Below are 12801 nucleotides of genomic sequence, written 5' to 3' on the forward strand. Positions count from 1 at the left end.
AGCCCAGCAATCATAGACAACACTGCTGTTTAAGTGGGTTGTGTGTTAAGAAGGGCATTGAAAACACCCTGTATATGGTAGATTGGACAAGAATGAGCAGTATAAAATGCTGTTGGATGAATATATCTATTACATTGTTCTTGAGGACAAAGTAAAAAAAAAAACAGAAAAAATCTGTGAATAGATCAGATTTAGTGGGTGCTTTAAATATTTAAATCTGAATGGATAGGATCAATGTTGCTAAATAAAATATTATGCACAGTATATGACAATACAAAAATAGCTATGGTCTACTGGGAAGCATTGTTTATTCTGTTATAGGATCAGTCTGACTCCTTAATGCAAAGAGAATCACCAAGTATAGAGCGGCTTCCAAAGCTTGCTACCCCCCCTCTCTCTCTTCTCTCTGTCTCTCTCTCTCTATCTCTCTCTCTCTCTCTCTCTCTCTCTCTCTGTCTATATGTATATATATATATATATATATATATATATATATATATATATATATATCACTTTGATCGGTCCTTTGCTTATAGTCAGTGAACTGCACATGCTCAATGTGCTCTGGGATGCTCTTGGTATAATAATCAGCACACTCTGAGCATGCCCAATGATGTTAAAGGGATACTGTTATGGGAAAAAATGAACCAGTTAATAGTGCTGATCCAGCAGAATTCTACACTGAAATCCATTTCTCAAAAGAGCAAACAGATTTTTTTATATTCAATTTTGAAATCTGACTTGGGGCTAGATATATTGTCAATTTCCCAGCTGCCCCAAGTCATGTGACTTGTGCTCTGATAAACTTCAATCACTCTTTACTGCTGTACTGCAAGTTGGGGTGATATCACCCCCTCCCTTTTTACTCCCAGCAGCCAAACAAAAGAACAATGGGAAGGTAACCAGATAGCAGCTCCCTCACACAAGATAACAGCTGCCTGGTAGATCTAAGAACAACACTCAATAGTAAAAACCCATGTCCCACTGAGACACATTCAGTTATATTGAGAAGGAAAAACAGCAGCCTGCCAGAAAGCATTTGTCTCCTAAAGTGCAGGCACAAGTCACATGACTGGGGCAGCTGGGAAATTGACAACATGTCTAGCCCCATGTCAGATTTCAAAATTGAATATAAAAAAATCTGTTTGCTCTTTTGAGAAATGGATTTCAGTGCAGAATTCTGCTGGAGTAGCACTATTAACTGATGCGTTTTGAAAAAAAATGTTTTTCGATGACAGGATCCCTTTAATACTAGAGGGGTGGACAAAATGGAAATAAAACATGAATATGGATAGTGGATATCCACTGTCGGATAGTTTTTGTACCTTTAGGATGGTATAGTATCACTATGCATGAGGAACCTCTTTTCTAGTCTTGTCCAAGAAGAACCTGTGCACAACCCGCTATAGAAAACAGAGGGACATCAATCTGCGGAAACAGGTATCTCTGTGTAAAAAAAATACATTTATGTTTATTTATGGAAGTTCGGCTGTTTATGCCCCTTTTCGAAGGGATAATGTAGAAAATATATGTTAATATTGTTTTCCATTAGCACAAATCTCAATGATCTTGTTATTATTACTCACAATAATAACCTATAACCCACCAGGTAGGTGGTGCTGAGCATTTTCATTATTCATCATCAGAGCTTTGTGATGTCACTTGATGTCATTCTTTGTGTGTATTATAAGAAATAATATAGCCCCCCAATTATAAGAATTTGAAGTCCCCTGAGGTTCCCGTTTGTCTTGGTCGTAACAAAGGAGACGTTTCAGGAAAGCTCACAGCCTCAACATACAAACGCAACTCTGTTCTTTATATATTATCTAATGTTAAAACGTTGTGTGTCCTTAGGTCTTTCTAAAGGAGACTCCCAATGTGATGTGAGTAAAACAAAATAAGACTGAAGGAGAGCATGAGGGGAATGTCATGTCCCAGACTGTCCGTGAGCCCTAGTGCCGTATTTAAGAACAGCCAAACATTAGAAAACCAGACAGGGATGTACATTTCTTGGCAGTGGGCAGAGATCTGTCTGATACAAAGGACACCCATAAGTGATGACTTGTTTAAAATGCCCAGAATATAGGTCAGATATTTCCACTGTGCATAAAACATTGTAATAAACCCAGTTTTGTCATCCCTGTGTGTATTTGGATATAAGTAATCCTGAACATTTTTTTTGGCTACAGCTATTTACCGCCTCCTTTCCGTCAACCGATATCTGTTATCTGGTTTGCTTCAACCTTTCTTTTCATCTTTGTTGTTACAGGTATGAGACCCGGTATCAGGAAACCTGTTATCCAGAAATTACGGAAAAGACCATCTCCCATAAGAGCAAATTTACTAAATGGCGAAGTGACTAACGCTGGCGAAAATGTGGCACTTTACCGATTTACTAACAGTCGCTGGCGTAACTTCGCTAGCGAAGGCATATAGACTGTAGCGGTATTTCGCTCCTTAACGCCTGGCGAATTTGCAGAGTAGATAGGACTTCCTAAAAAACACTGGCGTCTTGATAGGCTGCAAAAGAGCATACTTTTTTTGGGGGTAACCAGATTCGGCGCCCTGGACGCAACTTCGGATTTTAGTGAATTAGCATTGTCCTGGCGACTCTACACCTGGCGAAGTGTTGCGCTGTCTGGCTAATTTAATAACCTACGAAAATTTGCCAGCGACGGCTTCGCTCACAGTGCAACACTTCGCCAGTCGTATATTTGCCAGGACAACGCTAATTCACTAAAATCCTTCGCCTGGTCTGAGGTGGCGAAGGCAAGTCTGGCACAAGAAGTAACGTTCAGTAAAATCCGCATCTTAGTGAATTTGCAAAGTTGCGTCCATTCGCCAGAGCGCAAATTCGCCAGGTGTTAGGGAGCGAATTACTGCTAGAGTGTATCTCCTTTGCTAGCGAAGTTACGCCAGCGACCGTCAGTAAATCAGCGAAGTACCGAAATTATGTCATGCTGGCGAATTTTAACCAGCCTTAGTCACTTCACCCTTTAGTAAATTTCCCCCTGTGAGCGAAGCCGTCGCTGGCGAATTTTCGGAGGTTAGTAAATTTGCCCCTTAGACTCCAAATAATCCCAATTTTTAAAAATGATTTCCTTTTTCTGTGTAATAATAAAACACCAACTAATGATCCCAACTAAGATATAATTAATCATTATTGGAGGCAAAACCAGCCTATTGGGTTTATTTAATGTTTATATGATTTTCTAGTAGACTTAGGGGCAGATTTGTTATGGGTTGAGTTGTATTGTTGATGACAATTTTGTTTTTGAGTAGATTGCTGCTTGAAAACGTGAATAATTCGACTAGTTTTTTCCCGTTTGTTTTTTTGGGGTTGTTAACGACGCTGATTTGGGGATTTTCTATTCGAGTTTTTTCTTAAATCAGAAACCATTCGAGTTGTGAGTTCTTCGAATTCATTCAAAGTTTTAAAAAGCTCACAGAACTCTAAGACTCAACCTTTGATAAATAACCCCCCCTGAAGTATGAAGATCCAAATTACAGAAAGATCCATTATCTGGAAAACCCCTGGTCCCGGATAACAGGAAAACTGTTCCCCTACCTGTATTATTTAAAGTGTAATGACTTGTAATGCGTCATTATTATCATTATTGCACAATATATTGGAAAAACATTTTTCCATTAGTGCAGTAACCCATAGCAACCAGTCAAATATTTGCTGTTATTGACCTGCACTGCACTGGATCAATTCAAATGAATTGCTTTCTCTGTATTTGGTAGGACAAAACTGTCCATGTCCTTTCAAGCCAACCCTCCGCCACAGTAATATTATGCATTGCCTCGAGAATGTGCTAACAGGTCATGGGCTATAACTACAGGTATGGGATCTATTATCCAGAAAGCTCCGAAATAAAGGAAGGCCATCTTTGATAGACTCCATTTTAATAAAACAGTTCACATTTTTAAAACTGATTCCCATTTACAAACAGGTATAGAATCCGTTATTCTGGACATGAACGTTTAAATGAATTTTTAGAAGACTTAAAGGGCAAGTCAACCCCAAAAGAAAAAAATGCCTAATGAAAGAAAACACAATTCTAAGCAATTTCCAATATATTTTCAGTGCTTTGAAAGTTATCCCAATTATGGAAAGAACCCTTATCTGGAAAACACAAGATCCCAAGTGTTCTGGATAACAGGCCCCATACCTAGACTAGTCCAACTTAACTGTGTCCCAGTCATATTTGTAAATACAATACAGGTATAGGATCCCTTATCTGGAAACCTGATATCCAGAAAGCTCCGATTTACGGAATGGCTGTCTCCCATAGACCCCATTTTATCCAAATAATAAAAATTTTCAAAAATGATTTTCTTTTTCTGTGTAATAATAAAACAGTAGCTTGTACTTGATCCCAACTGAGATATAATTAATCCTTATTGGAAGCGAAACCAGCCTTTTGGGTCTATTTAATGTTTGCATGAATTTCTAGTAGACTTAAGGCATGAAGATACAAATTACAGAAAGATCCGTTATCCGAAAACCCCCCAGGTTCCGAGCATTCTGGATAACAGGTCTCATACCGGTATAGCATATAAAGAACGTTCTGCACATACAATGAAGTATCTGTAAATCTGCCATAAGATCTTCTTATAAATAGGGCAATTGTTACTATCACTGGGTATATAAGTCAAGTGCAACTGTTCTAGATATATATCAAACACAGCAAATCAGTTTATATTTGGAGTTCTCCTACTGGGCTTTGGTTAATGTTCTAGAATGGAATCAGTTGGGAATAGCTGTGATTGGCCGGCATTATTCCATGCGGCAGTTTGTCATTGGCTGTCTTTAGACTGAATGTCCTTTCCTTCGAGCTGTGTGATCCCCATCGCTGATGCTTCACAGGGGTTAACAACAAAGAGAATTCCACAAACCACTTTATAAGGAGTCAATTGAACTTGGTTTCTTCATTACACTTTCTATTTATGTTTTCACCTTCTTTTCAGCTGTGAAGATGACAGCGGCCTCCACTCAATGCGCGAGGGCAGCAGAAGTGGCTGATATTGCTGCGCCGGATAATGGGCCTCTCTTTGCAGAAAATCCTGACCTCCCGCTGCTTAATGGTGCATGTTAAGTTTAGAATTATCATAAAATAATATTCAGTTCGGGGGACAGACGTCAGTGCTTGGAGTCTATGGCCACATGATGGCATTGTTTAGACTGCTTTACTGTCTTAGTGCAGAACCTTCTCTGAGAGGCAAAAGAATGTCTGGAACTCTCTCTGTTCCACTTTACACCTAGGGGCACATTTACCTAGGGTCGAATATCGAGGGTTAATTAACCGAATTTAAATACTTCGAATATCGAAGTCGAAGGATTTAGCGCAATTCGTTCGATCGAAGGAATAATCGAACGATTCGAAGGATTTTAATCCATCGATCGAAGGATTATCCTTCGATCAGAAAAACCTTGGAAAGCCTATGGGGACTTTGCCCATAGGCTAACATTGGCCTCGGTAGGTTTTAGGTGGTGAACTAGGGGGTCGAAGAAATTTTTAAAGAGACAGTACTTCGATTATCGAATGGTCGAATATTCGAACGAGTTATATTTGAAGGTCGTAGTTGAAGGTCGAAGTAGCCAATTCGATGGTCGAAGTAGCCAAAAAAACCATTCGAAAATCAAATTTTTTTTCCTCTATTTTCCTCTATTCCTTCACTCGAGCTTAGTGAATGGGCCCCCTAATGTCCATATTACAGTACATAGACATGTATGGGCTCAATTAACATGTATGCTTTAGGGCTCCTACACACGGCGGTTTTACCTTACGATCCTCTGCGTTGCATTTTCTTCCGTTCAGCCGCAGGGGAACACAGGAGTAGACGCACTCAATTATTGTGAAGGGGGCTGTACTCACACAGATTCATGTAAGCAACAAATGCAGGTGGGACGCAGCATGTTGCATTTCACCTGCATTTGGCGCATACATGCGTCTGTGAGTACAGCCTCCTTCACAATAATTGAGTGTGTCTACTCCTGTGTTCCCATGTGGCTGAATGGAAGAAAGTGCAACGCAGGAAAAACCGCCGTGTGTAAGAGCCCTTAAACTGCCAGCCCTGCAGCACCCATTCTTTCAATTTACCTCTCCTTTAAATTCATTCTTCAAAAGGCTTATCACAAATATTGGTGTAATTGGCTTCTATTGACTTGTGACAATCCCCTAACATGAATTAAAACAAGATCGGTATAGGCACCACTTCCCAAGCCTCCTCTTTGCTTAAAATTCTTTGTCACGAGACTAAGAGAGTTCATAAACCAGCGTAAAGAAAACCCATAGCAACCAATAAACAATTAGCTCTTATATTTTGTACTGGGATTCTCTACTGGGATACCTATAGCATTCATACGTCTTGATATGCCTTCTTTAATTGTATAGTAATACAGGTATGGGATCCATTATCTGTGACCATCTCCTATAGACTCCATCTTAATTAAATAAGATTTTTTTTAAAAAATTATTCGCTTTTTCATTGAATAATAAAACAGTACCTTGTACTTGGCGCAAACTAAGATATTATTAACGCTTATTGGAGGTAAAACCAGCTTATCGGGTTTATTTAAAGGAGAACCAATCCCCCATTAATCAAAGATTCCCATCTCTTTCCTCCATTGGCCCCTTTCTCCCTCTATAGTACCTTACTTGAAAAAGTGTCCCTGGCATTAACGTTGGCATGTTCATGCAGAGTAGCGCAGCAGAGCTCTTGGGCACCATCTTCAGTATGAATACCAGACTGGCCCCAATAGCGCTTGCCCCGGAAAACTCCGTGTGGGCACTCACAAGGAATCGGAAAATACTGAAGATGGTGCCCAAGCGCTACTCTGCATGAATATGCCAATGTTAATGCCAGGGACACTTTTTCAAGTACTATGGAGAGAGAAATCAGGGAGGGGGGCCAATGGAGGGAAGGGGATGGGATGGGGATTTTTTTTATTAATGGAGGTTTAGTTCTCCTTTAATGTTGAAATGGTTTTCTAGTAGACTTAAGGTATGAAGATCCAAATTGCAGAAAGATCTGTAATCCGGAAGGTCCAGAGCATTCTAGATAACAGGTCCCATACCTGTATAGGTGACCTAACATGTCATAGGGTAGGAGTACATCTGTAATGGATGCCTGTTTGTTGTTTTAATCACCCCAATAAAGCTGGATATTTGATTTTACTCGTTTTTCACGTGTGGAATGGTTTTCTCAACCACTATATCCCCCATACCTGTATCCTCTGATTATGTCAGCAGTACATACTGAGTGGTGGGGTCCCATAAAAGGGGCAGTCAGATTATTTGACCAGGTTCCTGGGATTTGAGGCAGGCAGTGCTCTATTTATGGGAGCAGCCACAGGTCTCTGCACATTTTGCAGATTACACCAGTTTTTGCACTTTGCTTCATGCCTTCCATGTACATGTGTGGGACCTGTTATCCAGAATGCTCAGGACCTGGGGATTTCCGGATAAGGGGTCTTTCCGTAATTTGGATCTCCATACCTTAAGTCTATTAAAAATTAATTAAAACATTAAATAAACCCAATAGGCTGGTTTTGCTTCCAATAAGGATTAATTATATCTTAGTTGGGATCAAGTACAAGCTACTGTTTTATTATTACAGAGAAAAAAGGGAAATCATTTTTAAACATGTGAATAGGAGTCTATGGGAGATGGCCTTTCCATAATTCTGAGCTTTCTGGATAATGGGTTTACAGATAGCGGCTCTGGTAGTAAATGAGCACTTAAGTCTTCAAAAGGCACAGCTGAGAAGTACAGGTAAGATGGCATTCCTCTACAAAGTTGCCCACCAAAAGAATCAATTTAAAGATTTAAGTCACTGAGAGGGTGCCTAACATGTTTGCACCCCTAGGAAATGTCAACTTTCTTTGGCATTTAACAAAAGTATCTAGTTAGGTATCTGCAACAACATTCCATAAATGCCAGCACAAATCCAGACCAGGGCATCTTCTGCTAGAAGTTTCTATGTTCTCCCATGTTTTTTTTCTAGGTACAGTTATGGGACTTGTTATCCAGAATTCTCAGGAGCTGGGGTTTTCCAGGTAATGAATATTTCTGTAATTTGGATCTTCATACCTTCTACTAATCTACTAGAAAATCCTGTAAACATGAAATAAACCCAATAGGCTGGTTTTGCCTCCATTAAGGATTAATTATATCTTAGTTGGGATCAAGTACAAGCTACTGTTTTATTATTACAGTGGAATTCATTTTTTATACATTTGGATTATTTGGATAAAATGGAGTCTATGCCGAAATTCTGAGCTTTCTGGATAACTGGTTTCGAGAGAATGGATCCCACACCTGTATTTTGGTTTCCTCTCATTTCCAATAGGAGGACAGGTTAATTGTCTAAATGTGTGTGAATGTGATAGGGACCTTAGAGTTTTAAGCTCCACTGGTGCAGGGACTAATGTTCACAATGTATATTATCTGTCAAATAAAGAGGGAGAGATAAAGAAGAATATAATGGCTTTTTGAAAGTAAAATTAAGATAACCCAAATAGTCTTATAGGCAACAAAACATCTAAAATGGCCCAAGCCAGAAGGCATATTGTCAATGTACCATGCAAAATATTTTGCAGAGAAGTATTAAAAAAAAAACGGAATAAATTGTGACATCTGTTCGTGCAGCTGCCACTGGTATTTAGCTTTCCTCCTTCCATTCCTCTGCTCATTTAATTCTGATTGATTTAGCCGAGCTAAATATTGGGTTTGTATCCAATAAATAATAAACGGTAAGAAGAAGAATATTAATCATTGCTGAGATTAATTCAATAATGTCAATGTAGCACCAATATCCGATGGAAAGCAACGAATGTTCCCGCTGAATTTGTTCATTTCTTTTGCATAAACCGATTAATGGGCAGACAATACATCTGCAACTCCTGCGCCGTAAATACCCACACAAACTGTTCTTCGGCAAGCAATAAAATAAAGTAAAAGAAAGGGAAACATAACATTTTATGGCACGAGAGAACAGTTTGTTCCATCGCTTCTACACAATATAAAGTTATACATAGGAATATGTTGGCGCTTTCTCAATGTTCGTAATTATTCTCTTTCATCACTATTTATAGATTTAACCTCATACAGACACCTCTTCTTTCCACCTCTTAAATAGCTAAGTAGCTCTGCCTTTTCCAGGCCATTACATGGCTGCACTCTGCAGGATTCATGTGTTGGGTGTTAAAGGGATGGGATGTCAAAAATATCATCTCAAGCGCACCCCTTAGTGCTCCCATCTGGGGCCTAGTTGAACTCTGTCCTTACCATATGCCATAGAGCAGGTAATAAGTACAGAGCCCACTGCAGCCTGTGTCTGTCCACTAGAATTACTCGCCAGTTAGGGGATGGGTATAGGGTATGAGTCAGGACCTCCATGTCTCCCCTAGTCCATCCCTGATGAATACAGGCAGCAGGGTATTCAACAGAAGAAAGCAGACATAGACCTGCAGCAATTCATCTTCATGTAGGGCAATAACGGCAACTTGCACCCATTTTATTGTAACTTTGCACCCTACTTGCCACTTATGGCCCTCTTTGCCTTTATTACAGTACCAACAAAAGAGATTGGAACAGAGTGCCAAAGTGGGCACTGCCTTCAGTCAATTGGGTTTCCATAGTTAAATGCAAACGAAAAAGTATAAGGAAGAGGATATACTCACAATTCACTCCAGTCCATGGGTGCATATACAATAGAAACAGTATGGATGTGAGTTCCTCCAAAAAAATCCATCAAGGAAAGTAAAGATACCAAAGCGTTTATTAGCCTTTCGTGCCTGTTGGGGATCTTACTCATAGACTATGTTTCAGTACAAATTATATTAGTGGAACAGACCAGGTATCAAGTGACACTTGACAAAGGGCAATTTGGCTCGAAACATGTAGTGTCGAATAAAAGGCATTTTTGCAGTAGATTTCTGCGTCTACCTGGTCTGTTCCACTAATATTATTTGTACTGACTACGAGTGCCTTGGACGGGGTACAGGGACAGACCCTAAGGGTTAAAAAGCTACGGGAGAAACACAACATCCAGTGGAAACAAGGAAACTTCATATGCTATGTGTAAGTGACCCAATAGGCACAAAACGCGTTAGGCCTCCTCTCATCATGTCCTAATAAACGCTTTTTTATCTTTAATTTCCTTGATTGATTTTTTGGAGGAATTCACATCCATTCTTTTTTTATTACACTACCCCCTACTACCTAATTTGTCACAGCCCAAACTATTGAAAAAACATCCCCAGACTATTATTGATCCCCCACCAGCCTTTACCATCAGCATTGTGTATGCAGGTAAGCAGGGTCGGACTGGAGCCTTGGGAGCCCACCGAGTCTACAAAATGAAGGGCCCTCCTGGCAGTCCCTGGGGGCCCCTCCCGACCGCTAAACACCTACCGCCTGCATGTACCATAAAGAAATGCACGCTTGCATGAAAACCTATGCCACTCACTTGCATGTTCGAAAACCAACTTGACGCAGTACAACAGAGGAGCTCCAGGGGAGCAGATCTGAGCCGCTTGGGGGCCGGGGCCCACCGGGTTTTTTCCCGCTGTCGCACCAGCCCAGTCCAACCCGGCAGGCAGATAGTGTTCCTCTGTACTCTGCCAAACTCAGATTTTTACGTCAGACTGCCAGATGGGGAAATTTCATGTATGACACCTCCATTGACCTTTACACCATTCATGGAACTGCACATGGTTGTTTGGTTAGGTTTTTTTGCCTCTGTTCACCTCCCATGTGTAGTTCTTGTGCTGACATTGCTTTCAGATACAGTTTGGAACCCATCCAGGGTTGGACTGGCCCACAGGGAGATGGGAAATCTTGATTGGACCTGATCCTGTTGGGCCCTGCCACATGCCCACAATCCAGCTATCAGTGCTTATCTAGGATTAAAACAAAATTAAATCCATGTGTTCCACTGTTCCATTGTTTTTCCCAAGTAGGTGCAGCAAAGCAGAGCAAGGACAGCAGGGGGAGCAGAGTGGGGGGGGGGCATGGTGGTGGGCCCTTAACTCAGGTACCCCAGTCCAACTCTGAACCCATCAATGAGTGTTTCAGCTGAAAACATGTCATTTTAAATGGAGATACTTTTGGTTATTTAGGGTTAATCAAAATTTCACTCCATGCGTCCGTCAAAGGTTCATAATCCCTGTTTTTAAAGAAGGTACACTATTATACTCTACACTATTATACTCAGTTTTTGGTTTTCTGTATAGTTTTGTATTTATTAATAACTCCAGAATTATACACCCCATGTTCCTTTACTAACATAGGCACAGCATCAGTAACCCATAGCAACCAATCCGACCTTTCTTTTTTTTTATTGTTCTGATAGCATTAGACTGAATAATTCTAATGGCTGATTGGTCACTGTGGGTTATTCCACTATTGCCAATTTCAAAATGTTAGGAAACGAAACCAATCATATGTAAGGGGTTCTACCACAAAAAACAACTTTCCATGATATATTTATTTGCTTATGTTGAGCGGCTTTAAAGTTAGGGGAACTAGGGGTAGGCAGAAGAGGCACATGCCGAGAGTGCAAGGGTTAAGGGGCGCCAAGCACGTACCTCACTGGCTGCCCCTAGTTTCTAGCCCCTGAAGTGGAGGACGTCCTGCTCTCCTGCCTCTTACACCCACTCCTGCCGCTGAGACACGGGAGCGAGCGTGCGCAAGTTCACGCGTAGACATACGTGCATGCAGATGGCGGGGTTATGCGTGCGTTCTGCCTTGAGCGCTCAAACAGCTTGGTCTGGCACTGATTGGCAGTTCTTTTTTTTTTAAAGATTAATTTTTATTGAATTTTAACAACTTAAAAAAAATTAAAAGGAAGAAAAGCTAGTTAGAAAAGGAAAAGAAGAGGAACAGGAGGAGGGGAGAAGTATAGCTCAAATTTGTCATTCATTGGTTGGTTGAAGAGGCTGTGGTATTCCACATATTCTTAAATTTCTTTGGGCATCCTCAGGCTAGATACGTGAGCTTGTACAGTTCCAACTGCACATTGATTAGTCCAATTCATCCACTCAGTGTCGGTGGCGTTGGGCCCATCCAGTGTAGGGCAACCACTTGTTTTGTGTAGAAGAAGAGCAGCCTCATCAGACATCTAGTGTTTACTCTAGGTATCACGGAGTCAAGGAGGCCCAGAAGACAGGTAGCAGGGCTAAGTATTTGGGGAAGTTCCAGTTCAGTAGCCATAAAGTTCACAATTGCCCTCCAATATCTGAGTATCACTGGGCAATCCCACATTAGATGCATGAAATTGGCGACAGAGTCACCACACCTTGGACAGCCGGGTGAAGCTACTCTACCCATTGTAAATAGTTTCTGAGGGGTGATGTATGTTTGATGTATGATCCTAAATTGTATAAGCTTGTCTCTAACACTCACTAACGGAATATAAAGGTTGTCTATGATTTCTTCCCAATCATCTGGGTTTACACTAACCCCACTACTCTCCCACATATACTTCCCTCTGGGTCGGGGATCATATCTATTGGAAATTAAGTGCTTGTATGTATTGGATAGGATATGACTATGAAGATTTTCATTCATCCAGGTCATGGTATATCTAGTATAGGTCAATCTAAAAACAACTGGACTTGCTGAGTAATCAATGAAGACGTTTCACTACTCATCCGAGCAGCTTCTTCAGTTCAACTGACTGGTGTGGGAAGTTCTCGGCATATAAACTCTTCCACTAATCCAATCACAATGGCACATTGTAACTCTTCAAAGAGGTGACATCTGAAGAAACTCACAGAGGTGTTGATTC

At 40.6% G+C, this 12801-nt stretch overlaps 1 pseudogene; it reads right to left on the bottom strand.

Moving 5' to 3' along the window:
- Nucleotides 1-1346: 1346 nt before the first annotated feature.
- LOC121393947 overlaps nt 1347-12801 on the bottom strand; it is a 47381-nt pseudogene continuing 35926 nt past the window's right edge.

The sequence above is a fragment of the Xenopus laevis genome, chromosome 5L (genome assembly GCF_017654675.1).
Source record: "Xenopus laevis strain J_2021 chromosome 5L, Xenopus_laevis_v10.1, whole genome shotgun sequence".
Taxonomy (NCBI): domain Eukaryota; kingdom Metazoa; phylum Chordata; class Amphibia; order Anura; family Pipidae; genus Xenopus; species Xenopus laevis.